Here is a 12388-nt window from a genome sequence, read left to right as displayed (position 1 = left end):
ATTGGGTACAAGGTTTTTGATTGCTCAAGGTAATCTTGTTTGACACTATCACCTGTGAATGAGCAGATTCCAAGGAATATTTGAAATAAGGACCCTTAATTCCTTCTCCAGTTTAACATGATCAGATCTTAGATGTTTATGGATATGCTTAAATTAAGCAGAGTTCTCCAGAACTGCAAAAAAAGGGAACACTTCTGTGTCAGCAGGATTCCCATATGATAACAATCTCTGTTTTCCCTCTGGAAGGAGGGAAAAATTTTTATTATTTCGTGCAAATATCTTTCTGTGGAAACTAAATATAAATGGTTTAGCGACTGAAATTGCTGTGAAGACTTCCAGTTCAGAGCAAACTCCTGAAATTTATTCCAAATACAAAAGGCCAAAGGGAGATGAACTGTACTTCAGAAGTGTAAGAAAAGAATCTCCCAAAAAAAAGCCGCAATCAACGTGTCATCTAGGCAAATTAATATCCCTACTCCCAGACACAGATTTTTTTGAAAGGGAGGGAGAAGGGTGCTATTTTGAGTTATAGGGATTCAGAATTCAGGGCTTAATTGCACTTTAGCCATACAACCTTGTTTTAGGTATTGCTTTTTTCAAATATTTCAGACTTTCCTTCTTTGAAAGTTCACATCTTCATAATGCCATCTAGTAATGCTTCATAAAGTACGTGAGAACCAACTGAGGTAGAAGTCCAGATTGCAAACATGAAGATTAAGATCATTAACACACACCAAAAAAAAAAAAAATAAATTAAAAAAAAAAAAAAAATAAAACAAGCATGTTCCACTCCCAAACAAAACAACACTGATCCTTCTTTCTTACTTCCTGATTTGCTAATCAGCGATAACTGGGGGAAAACCAACGATGTTTATACCTGCACATTGGATGCTGCCCTCTGGGCAAAGGCCTGGCACCTTCCCTCAGGTGCCACTTTCCTGGACCCGTGTCAGACACTTGAAGTAAACAAGGAAACCCTTGGGGAGAGGCAGCACAGGGCAAGGACAGGGCTGGTGCTGACATGCTGGCTCTGCACCTGCCTCACACCCCGGCACCTCTCCCGCTCCCTGCCCTTTGCACACCCAGGCGTAACAGGCTGGGGTGCTTTTCTGAGCAGGTTGTATCATTAGCTCTGGAGGCAGGGGGGCTTTCCTGCTCTGTGTTTGCACAGCACCTAGGAGGTTGGGTCTGTATTTCTGCAGGGCTGCTGGAATAAAAACTTGAAAATAGCAAGTAGCAGTGGAGCTGATGACAATCATCCAGCACATTTACCCTCCAGGTCTGGCAATGTTGAAAGTTCACTGTGTTACCAAGGAGTTCCTCGCGCGTCACAGGTCCTTGCTCTGATAAATTAGTGTCTAATCCTAAGGGTGGCTCATTGGTTTTCAGTATTAGGCCCTTAATCTCCTTCCCTACCTCAGGAATCTTCTCACCATGCACCCAGAGAGATCATCACTCATTCCTTTGCCCTGAGTTACCAAACAACATCAAATTTTTTAGTAAAGATGTCAAAGTGTCTGTCTAAACATCTTCTGGCTTTGGCCTGAAACTGATACGGGTTGAAAGTCCTCAGCTCTTCCCTAAATCCTGACAGCTGGCTAACAACAAATAAAAAACAGCCCAGTGATTTACTATGTCGATCCCACATTGTTGTGCTCTGTGTTTCTTTAAGAAAGGTGCGAGTATATGTGTAAGAGTCTTGAAATACAGTGGTTGCCATGGCAATTATCTGTGTTTAGAGAGTGGAGGGGAGTAAAGTTCCATGTAAGTGGTCAGAGTAGAGTGCAAGTTAAACATGCCTCTTTGCAGGTCTAAATTATGTACTTTTCTCTCCCCGCCCCATCCCCCCTCCAAATATTTGTGAAAATATGCATAGATTGTCTGATGAGCTCCAAACTATTCTTGCAACAATGCCAGATTTTTTTTCTCCCCCTCAATATTCCCACTTACCTGTAAATCCTGTGAGAATAAAGCATAAGGCTGCAGAATTGCCCATCCAGTCTCCCATCCAGGAGTTTCCTTATCTGGTTCATTTCTTCTTAATGGGACTGAGTGCATTACTCTTACAAAACTAACAGATCAAAAATATATGTACACCTAAATGGCTGTAAATTTAATTGGAATGGAATGTTATGTAAGTATAAATCATCAGGACAAATATCCCTTAGCATTTATACTGTGCTTTCTAATTTTCTAATTACTCCATGGATTTGTTGCTTTAGAACAAATATGCATTGTGCCTGGAGCTGGAACATCTATTCTCCATAAATCTTTCTCCTCATGTTCTCTCTCATTTTCATTTATCAACCTAGATTTTTCCCCATTTCCTCACATACTTGATAAGGATATGATTCCCAGCCTCCACGTGCATGCACACAGCTTGTGTAGTTATTTGCCAGGTGTTCTACACTTTGCAGGGCTCTTTAGCTTTCACACAGGAATATTCTAATGCTTAAGAACAATGATCACAACAGAAACTCTACAGGTGATAGTTGCCTGCTGCTCTGATTTCGCAGGGATAGTGTTCACCTCAGACTCCACAAAACGAATGGCAATTTTCAAAGTATTCACAGGTGAGACTCCATTCTGGCCACCTCCTGAATGCCACTTCTGCCAGAAATGTCTGTGACAGTAACAAAACCAGAATACATACCTTGCAGTAGGCCTGTAAGGGGCAATGGTTACACTGGGAATGAGCCACTGCTTAATGCTGATTTAGAATTCACATACAGCACTGATGTGCTTTGCTTGAATATAAGAGTGAATTCAGCAAAGGAATTGACACCATGACAGTTTGACACAGCTGCTCTTTAAAGTGTGTTGCTAGGGGCTTCTTTAAATATTAATGGGTAGATTTCAAGATGGAAATACATGATTAGGTACTTTTGAAACACTGGATCCTGAGGCTCTGCTGGTTTCCAAGCAGCTGTTAGTAAAGGAGCCATGGGTTCCAGCAGCTCTGAGCTGAGGAAAGGAAGCTCTATTTACTTCAAGATCCAGAAGGACCATGTTGGATAACACTGAAGGCACTTCATCCTTCACTTTCCATCCTTTACCAGTGCTTTGAAAGTTTTAAAAATCTTCCTCTGCAAAAGAATGGTGGGTAATTTTATGGTTTTTTAAGAGGTGTTGGGACTAAGCTTTACAAAAGAATCAGAAATTATTTACTCCTTCTCTCACTGTGTTTAACCCAGTTTTACATGAGGCAATTAGTGGCATTGATAAACAATTCAGTTGATGAAGGAAGAAAAAATAAAGATTACCAAAATATGATCACAGTTTTAAGATGTGTGACCAGCATGATGCCTCCATGGCAAGCAGTTTTATAACCCCCTCTGGTAGGCAACATGGGAAGGGAGGCATTTTGGGAGGGTTCTAGGCAAGGCAAGGGTGGTAAACAGTTGGAGAATAGATGTGGGAAAGGTCTTTCATGATTAAGGGTGTACTACTGTTAGAGAAGTAAATATGCTGTACTGGTAAATGGTGTCCTTTGCCATTATGTTAGGGCTTATATTTCCAGAGCCTGAAGAATGGCAGATCACAAGCATCGCACCAACCACTCATCCACAAAGAAAGCACTGCACCAATAAGAACTTCTCTCTGAGCTGAACTGATCCAGTAATACATCTTACCAATTAAAAGGCTCTCCCAAAACTACCACCTCGTAGAAATCCCATTTTACAACTAAGCAATGCACTCTCTTCCCTACTGTCTGATTTACTGTCCATGTATTGCTCTTCAGATTACTCTCTTTTTATATATAGCTGATTCAGTGACCATGGGAGCATGATGCAGACTCACTGGACAGTGTGATGAAGCTGAGTGGCATTGCTTAGATTATCTCAGAGTGCATTAGTTGCTTCTCAGGGTCGATAAAGACCCTGCCCCAGAGATCCTGCTGCCTAATGATGCTATAATTACAGTAACCTTTGCAAAGGCTTAGCAATAAATAACATTTTCCATGAGGATAGTACTGTTTCAAAAAACAGTGACTTGCATATGCAGGGTATGACTGCTTTCTCTATCAGCTGAAGCCACATCATTTACTCCACCTTGTCCCTGTAGCAGAAGGCAGCCGTAAGCCAGTCTGTGGTTTAACCCCCTTTCTGAGGACACAGGTTAAATCTGTATTCTTCTGCTCATGTGCATGCACAGGGTCTGAAAATGCTCAAAGACAAAAGTGCAAGAACATAAGATGAGTAGAAAAAAACAGTGGCAGAGATTAAATGGAAAAACTGTCCTGGTTACCAGACAGTCTGCCCAGTGCCTGGGGGTACCTCAGCCTTACCAGGTAGGTTTGAATGAGGCAGATTAGAAATGCAAAAGATATCTGGGAGAGGGGAAAGTCCATCTCATCTCAATAGTATTCTGCACATTGATGCAATTCAGTGAAAACGTGCATGGCTAACTGTCCTCTTAGGAAGGAAGATTTATGAAACTCCCAGTGATCATGTTGGCACCAGGACATGTGTGGTCTGGCCTCTTCCACCATGTGCCACCCAGGAAGCCTATCCTGCCATGCTTGCCAGGACTGTGGGTCAATTTTAACTTTAGTTTACCTTTGCACTTTCACAGTACACCCAGGCCAGGGATCAGCCCCCCTGTGGATTCCATGCTGGCATTTAAAGCCCTACTAGATAGACCCAGCAGGGTCCTTGCTCACGGGGGAGCATTAGGAGCATGATTTACAGGCATTTCAGCCCTCCCTACCACACCAGACATGAAATTATGCATAGCCCAAGTTTTGGGCCATTTACTGCTCTTTCATAGACCTCAGTGTGGTTTTAGCTTTATGGAAAGTATTAGCTATTACAAAATAACCTGTAGATAAGATCATGACATAAAGAATCTCATATTATTTCAGTAACTATCAGTTTTGTGAAGTCATGAGCATTTTGGTCCAATCTTGAAAAATACCTACAATGTGTTCTGCAAACATTTGCAGCCTTGCACAATAGCTTCTCTTTTTTTTCCAGGACTCTTTGCATGCTTCCAAAGTGGTTTGCTGGATTGGGCCCCAGACACTTGGGTACTCTGTAGCTCATTCACATGCTATAATGAGTTCATTTGTACTAGATTTTCAATTTAGTTGTAGAGCTTAGTCCATTTCAGCAAACTTTCTTCATGAAGTAGGAAATATAAAGCTGGAAGCACTACAATACTGTAACCATGAAACATAGACTTCCTGCATTTCAGTCTACTTTTAAAAAGAAATAGTGTCTGTCATTTGTAAATTTTAAAATAAATTAAGTGCATGGAGGAAGGTATTAAAGAGAAAACACCTTAAAAACAAGTGGGGAAACTCAGTCTTTTTCATTCTATGAAGAGTGTGACAGCATATGGTAGATAGTGGGTGGCTGTTCTAAACATAACATGTATGTGTCCAACCTAAAATGTTTTATTGGTTCCTACTTATGAAAGCAGCAGCTAAAAATGACTGATGACTGTTCTTTCTATATCAGCAGTGTGTAAAGGCCCAAGGAAAAGAAAAATCAGTCTTTAAACTCATAAACATCTTTAAACAGCCATAGAACTCTATTTAATGTACCATTTCTCCCACAGTACCCCAAGTTTAATGTTTCCTCTTTGTGAAACCATGAGGCTACAGTATTTTTAAATATCTCTATTATTTTCAGATAATCCTAAAATATGTCCAGAAAAAGGGGAATAATTTTCCCTTTTCCCAGAATTACTGTAGCTCTCATCTCAATATCCTTTGAGAGTACAGGTATCTAGGACTACATACTCATGTTAGTTTAATACCAGAGAAAATTCAAGCCACAACTACAAGCCTCCCAGATCTAAAGAAGAAAACAGTTTTATCCCCATCTTCCTTGCAACTCAGTACATTATAAACATGAAAATTGAGCAGGGAGCAAAATTTCCCCATTGTCCCCTCCTTTTTTCCTCTGAGAGTTATTATCATGGAAGGAACTGAGGCCGAAACTGGGAAATCTTACACTGTGCTCCAAGTCCAGTTTGTTACTAACCTGTCCTCCTGTGGCAGCGACTCCTGCGTCTGAGGCCAGCTGCCAAGCATGCTCCCTCTTCCTCCCACACAAGTTTCATCCTTGTGGTCAGCTGTTTCTTGGAAGCTGGGGAGCATAATTGATATTGCAACTATCACACTGTGCGCAGAGTGAGCTTACACAACTTTGTGAACATGCTTTTCGTGCCCTCTCCACCCACCTTTCTCTAAAGCTATGTTTGTTGGTAAAAACAGGATTCAGGTGTCAGCTATATGGGTGGAGCTCAGGTGCTTCTGCAGATGTGTGTCCTAATCCTCCTCCAGAGATCAGACTGCACCCAGGTGACCATCCCTATGAGTGACCTGTCCAGTGGCACAAGGGGCCCTATCCTTGGCCCTGCACCAACAGCAACACTGCCATTACTGCCTGCGAGCAACCTCTCAGCTCAAAGAGTGTCAGCAGCTAGCCAGCTTGCTGGAAAAGCAGAAAATATGCACATGCTGCACATGTGCCTCCCAAACCTGTCTCAGCTCTGAATTTCACCTCCCATGCAGATGAGTTCACCTGGTTACTTGGGGTTCAGAAAGCCAAGCCTGCCCCAGCAAGTGTGGGATAGCTCCCCAAAGTGCTGGCTGGGAAACAGATGAAGCACATTTTGTGACTTTGTCCCAAAACAGCACAGCAAATTTGGGACAAACATGAGTTTTGGAACAAATTCAAAACTGTCTGTCTGGGGTTTGTGGCTGGATTTGTGGGTTGGGTTTTTTTTGTTGGCTGGGTGGGTTTGGGGGTTTTGTTTGTTTTTTATCAATATGACACAACTCCAAGTCTTTCCAATGAAAGGACTACAGAGCTGCTCATCAGACAGTGCCTCACCCTCAGTAGGACTGGCCTGAGAGCTGCACCAAAGGATTTTACAGAAAAAATACCGCTTTGTGTTTGCAGTCTTAGCCCTGAAAAAGGAGAAAACTCACCCAGCCTGCTGTAGTAATGACTTTTATCAGAATTAGAGCATGAGAAAATCATTTGTGCCTTTCCTAACACGATTCGTCCAAGTTTGGAAAAGGAAACATTGCTGACACACTTTTCTTTTTATTGGTTATTCTTCTGAATGCCTCAAATCTTCTTATTCATAACCTAACATCTCCAGCCCCGCATGTGGAATTTTTATTAGAACTTTTTCTTTTTTAATTAAACATTAACCTGACAAAACCTTCAGATAGCTTGATTTTTATGAATTCTGTGCATTCTTATTTCATTATTTATGATGCATATAACCTCAAATGTTTGTGCATGCTGCTTTAAATGCCCGCAAGATTCTTGCCCCAAAAGATGGTAATCTGTGTAATACAAAAATCTCTGAGTGAAGGTATGCTGATTATTGTGAGGGAAACGCAAAAGAAAAACAGCCACAACAAAGACAAGTGTGGAAATTTGGTTGCAATAATGTGATGTGATCACTGGTAATATACACATGTACATTATGTACTTGAGGTTAGTTTTATATAGCACCTTTCAATTATTTTACTGATGACAAATATGTTTACACAGCTCTACAGAGCTACTTGGGAAACTTTACATAGCATTGCAATACACTGGAGAGATAAATCCTAGTTATACAGGGCCAGCATTATCCCTGCTTATTGCAGTAACTGGGAATTGAAGTCCCTTAAAATGTAGAAGGAAGCATCAGGTCATATAACACCTCAAAATACTGAGGAGAAAATAAAGGTGTTCAGAGTATTCATCTTCTTGGAAACTATTCTCAAGTTACAAAATAATCAGTGATAGTTCAAAAAATCTTCTTCTAAAATTCTCTGTACTTAGGCCCTTGGTAGTTCAATTATGAAAACAAACAGAATTCATGTCATTTTATTATAACTCAGAGTGGTTAAGGACAAAATTTCCAACAGTGTTTCAAAGATGGTTTTTTGAGAGTATCTGTATTCCTGGCAAAGAGTTTGCTGCAATACTTTTCTTTGGTGGGATTAAAGGAGTTCTTCTATATTAAAAGTTTTATATTTTGATGGATACTGAAATTAAAGTCATACTTTATTAAATCCCTGGAATATAGTAAATGTAATTAAATATGGTTTAAATTAAATGGTTTGGAAGAAAAATCTGTATAGTCATTGTCAAACAACATTTCTTCAAAAGTAAAATTGCTGTTTTAATATACACTTCTTTGCACATCCTAAATGAATTGTCCAGTTTTGCTGTGTGAAAAGACAAAAAAAAAACAAAACATAGGGTTCATATGGGAAGTATTCTCTTTAATTGCTTTTAAAGCAGTTTTCTCTCACTAGTTCAAATACTAATTCAAACTGCATAAAATGGAGAGAAAATCCCTGAGCATCTGCAAACAGGGAAGAACTTCCCAGATGACATTTACTGGATGTCCTTAACACAGCACAATTACATATTTTCAAGGGAAAAGGCAACCAATCAGCTTAAATTGCCCAACTGAGTGAATGGAGTCAGCTTCTCTTGAAACAGGAAGAGTGGATGAGGCCTGACATAGATGTTTGTTTTCTTTTAATAGGCTTGTCTGGGATCTAACCATGGTTTATTTAAAGTGGGAGTACTGACACAGTTACAATGGGAGAAAAATAATTTCACACTTTTATTGGACTCCATCAATAACACTGAGAGAAACAAATTAATACAACAGGCAATTAGAAACTAGTGATAACAAGTCATGAACCAAATAACAAATTTAATGATTATTTAATAATAAACTGCACAAAGAAAATGTGTGGTATTTCTTCTGCCTGGTTGTAGGCAGAGGCACCTGCTGTAGTGTCCATACATAGTGGAGATACTACTTGGATGGGGATGAGATGGGCAGAGAAGAGGCTCATGGAGGTGCAGTGGGTTATGCAGGTCAAGGAAGCTGCAGACCCAAGGAAGACAGGGAGTGGAGATTTTCAAGGCCTGGTTTTGGAAACATCTCTGTCTAGCATTGCCAAGGATGCCTTCAGTAGAAAAAGGAAGAGTATATAAATAGGATTCACTGCTGACACTGGGCTGCGAGGCATCTCACATGTGTAGGAGACACTTTCTACTTAAATGGGCAGAGACCACTTAGATGGTTTTGCCTCCAGCAGTAAGAAACATGGACACCAGCATTTATAGTGGGTATTGTGGCAGGGCCAGTGGCTCAGCACTTCCAGTGTATGGTTAACTGCTGACCTGAGGATGTGCTACCTCCTGCTTAAGCTTCTTTTGTTCTTTCTTTCTCCTGCCTGTGTTCTTCTTGTGAGAGGCTTTGTCTATCACAGCATCAATTCCCCCTCTCTTCTTTGCAGCCAGTTTGGTGAAAGTACTCTCAGACATAACTGACGGGCACTTAGAGGAGTGTTTGTGTCAGTACTTCCCAAGCCCTCTCCCTTATCAGGTACTCAGAGTTAAGCACATGCTTAAATATTTTACTGGATCAAGGCCCATTCTCACACACATAAACCAGACAGGGACAACTAGAAGTGGTCAAGAAATGATGGGACACTGCTCACCAGGAAAGCATGTGAATTGCTGTTAAACAGGTGATAAATTGCAAGAATTCAAAAAACACCAGTGCCATAATCCAGCTGTTAAGTGACCATGTTCCCAGTGTGCACACACTTCCAAGAAAAATTAAAATATGGACATGAGGCAAGCAGTTGCCTAGCGGACTGCTGAGTGCACGGGATTTATGTCTCAGTAGTTAGTATTATATTACACTCACAAAGTAGTATCCAAATATCAGCAGCTGTGTCTTGTATCCATTATTTCCCTTCTCCCCCAAATATAAACCTTCCTCACCTTTTTAATTAGAAAAGCTGTTTGTTTACTATGACATGGAAACATTTTTACATGTTGTTGTCCAAAACTGCCATTATTAAATAAGCAGGAAAGTATGTTTGGTGGTAAATAGCAATGACCTTTAAAACAATGTCAAGCCCACACACCCCATGATTTGTGTGTAGGTATGTGTTCCTTTAAGTCGCTGTATATTACCAGTAATGTGACATAGAAAGCTGCTATGGAAAGTATCTTTGGTTGAATAACTGTAGGGTAAGTAAATAATTTAAAACTAAAGGGCATAGCCAACTTACCTAGTAAACTGCTAAATTCAAACCTGTTCATGGGAGGACTGACTTTATATTCACATTGAGATGTATAAAAATCGTTTTTATTTTATCATGAAGAATATTTACAGCAGTTAACTGAGGTCAGGACATCTCTTATTTTCTTGGCTGACTCATCCATCACTTGTGCAGCAGCCTTCTCATGCATAACAGAGGAGCGCTGGTGTCACGCAAGCAGAGAAGTGGCCCTGAGAAATGCAGGAGGAGAGGCTGATTTCACCTGTGTAAAATAATGTCATTTTTCAGAAAACATCTACAGAAGAAAACCCAATTAGGCTAGAGTGCACCCTAGCCTTCCTCCAGGTGAATGTAGAGGTTGTGTGGAAACAACCAGTGAAATGTAGAGGTTGTGTGGTGTTATTCCAGGAAATCAGCAAAGATTTTTAATGTTATTATTTTTGTCGGTGCTATTTGTTTCAGTTTCATTTTGTATTTAGAGAGGGGGGAGAAGAGACAGAGAAGGATGAGCTTTGAGTGCTAAATTATTTGAAAAGTATTGAAAAATAAATTTTTCTAAGAAACCTCAGCAAGCTGCTTTAATGTAGATGCAAATAAAACTGTGTGAGACCTCGAATCTCATGTCTCACATTTAACAGACCCTTTTATAAGGAAGGGCGTGCCAGGGTGTGCAGGTCTGCATGGACAGACTTCGAGCCCAGTGCGAGCATGACACAACAGCTTTACAGGATACTTGTACCATGGGAACTGCACAGGCAGGGCAAGGGTTGGTAGGAAGAGCTAGTAAGGTATAAATAAATATATGTTTGTAAATATGAGAAATTTGTGGAGAGGGCCTGCAGTACTCTCTTACAAGGGATGGACCAGAGAGCAGTGCAGGTGTGTAAAGGTAGGTCTTCTCAAGTACTTACCCACAGGTTTGGTAGAGAATTTTTCAGCTGAGCAATTCTTTACTGGGAAACAGTGATTCAAGAAAATCACTGTTTTTCACAGAAACTTACCTGTTCTGATTAAAGCTTACTCAGGAACAGCCTCTGAAGGACTAGATGAAAGCTAGGGACAGAGAAAGGGAAAGAGCCCTTGCAACATATTGGTGTTCAAAGCATCCAGTTAGCAGGAAATAAAAGGATTTGGCTCAGTCTAGATCAGAAGTCAGAGCATGAGTTTTCCTCCTCGTGAGTGAGTCCAGTGACAACTAGGAGATCCAGGAGAGCTCTTTTTTTGTGCTTTTCCCAAGAAAAGCAGCCATATATCTTGAGGATATATCAAACTGGAACTTCTTTTAACTCTCAGAGCTTTACAGGATAAGATCATTTCTCAGCAAAGATATCCAATCTCTGGTAGTTTTCTTCTCATACTGCATTGTGAGTGTCTCTTTGACCAGGCACCCAAATGTCACAACCAACCATTCCCATGAGAGAGTATGCTAGGTGGGAGCACGCAGACCCTCCTGAGGTGGGTGTCCCCAGGCCCCCACTATCCTCTGGATGCATTCCTAGTGGCAGTAAATTTTCTGACAGCTCTACTTGGGCAGTTTTTAATGGCTGCAGGTCACAAGAGGCCAAGGAAGAAGGAGTTGTAGGCTTCATTTCAGCAGAGGGAACAGGGGAGCTGCTTGTACTATCTGAGACAATGCAGAAGCCCTCCAACTTTCTCAAACTAAGAAGGAAGTTTGGAGAGATGGCTTCTTGCATTACCTGCATTTTGAACTGCCTGTATCTCTTGGTGAGCATCATGAGCTACGCTCAGATGCAGATGAGATGAGCAGAAATGAGACACATGCATGTGCTATGCCTGTCTCCTCCTGCTCGGCATCTGCTCCAGTAGCAAACACCAGCTCAGGAAGGAGCAGAGAGGTAGAAGCAAAGTCCAGGAGCAAAGGCCATACCTTTCAATGTGCAGCTCATGGGAAATGCAGCAACAATCCAGGAGTAAAGATTGAACTTTGACTTCTTCCACAGCACAAGCTGTGAACAGTGACACAGGGAGGACAGCCCATCCTCCTGTGCCTGTGAGGCTGTTATTCCTTATGTTACCTGAAATTAGCTTTAAGCTGTCCCATGGTCAGATCATCATGGCCTTCAGCTGATAAATAGAAAATGTAGAGAGAGATTTTGAACACTGAAAACCAACTGGACCAAAATTTTTTATTTTCTCCCCATCCAGACATTTTTTTTCTTAAACATGTTTCTTGTCTCAGTCACACCAGAGATCCTGGACAACCCAGTCATGTCCCAGTATGACCTCTGCTGCCATTGCTCAGGAGTTTGCTTCTTCTTAATCACATCCTGCCACCAACACTGACTTCCAAACACTCCTGTCTTGGTCAAGCTC

This window comes from Vidua macroura, chromosome 2 (assembly GCF_024509145.1).
Source record: "Vidua macroura isolate BioBank_ID:100142 chromosome 2, ASM2450914v1, whole genome shotgun sequence".
Classification (NCBI taxonomy): Eukaryota; Metazoa; Chordata; class Aves; order Passeriformes; family Viduidae; genus Vidua; species Vidua macroura.
The sequence above is the reverse complement of the archived record's forward strand: the minus strand, read 5'-3'. Positions refer to the sequence as shown.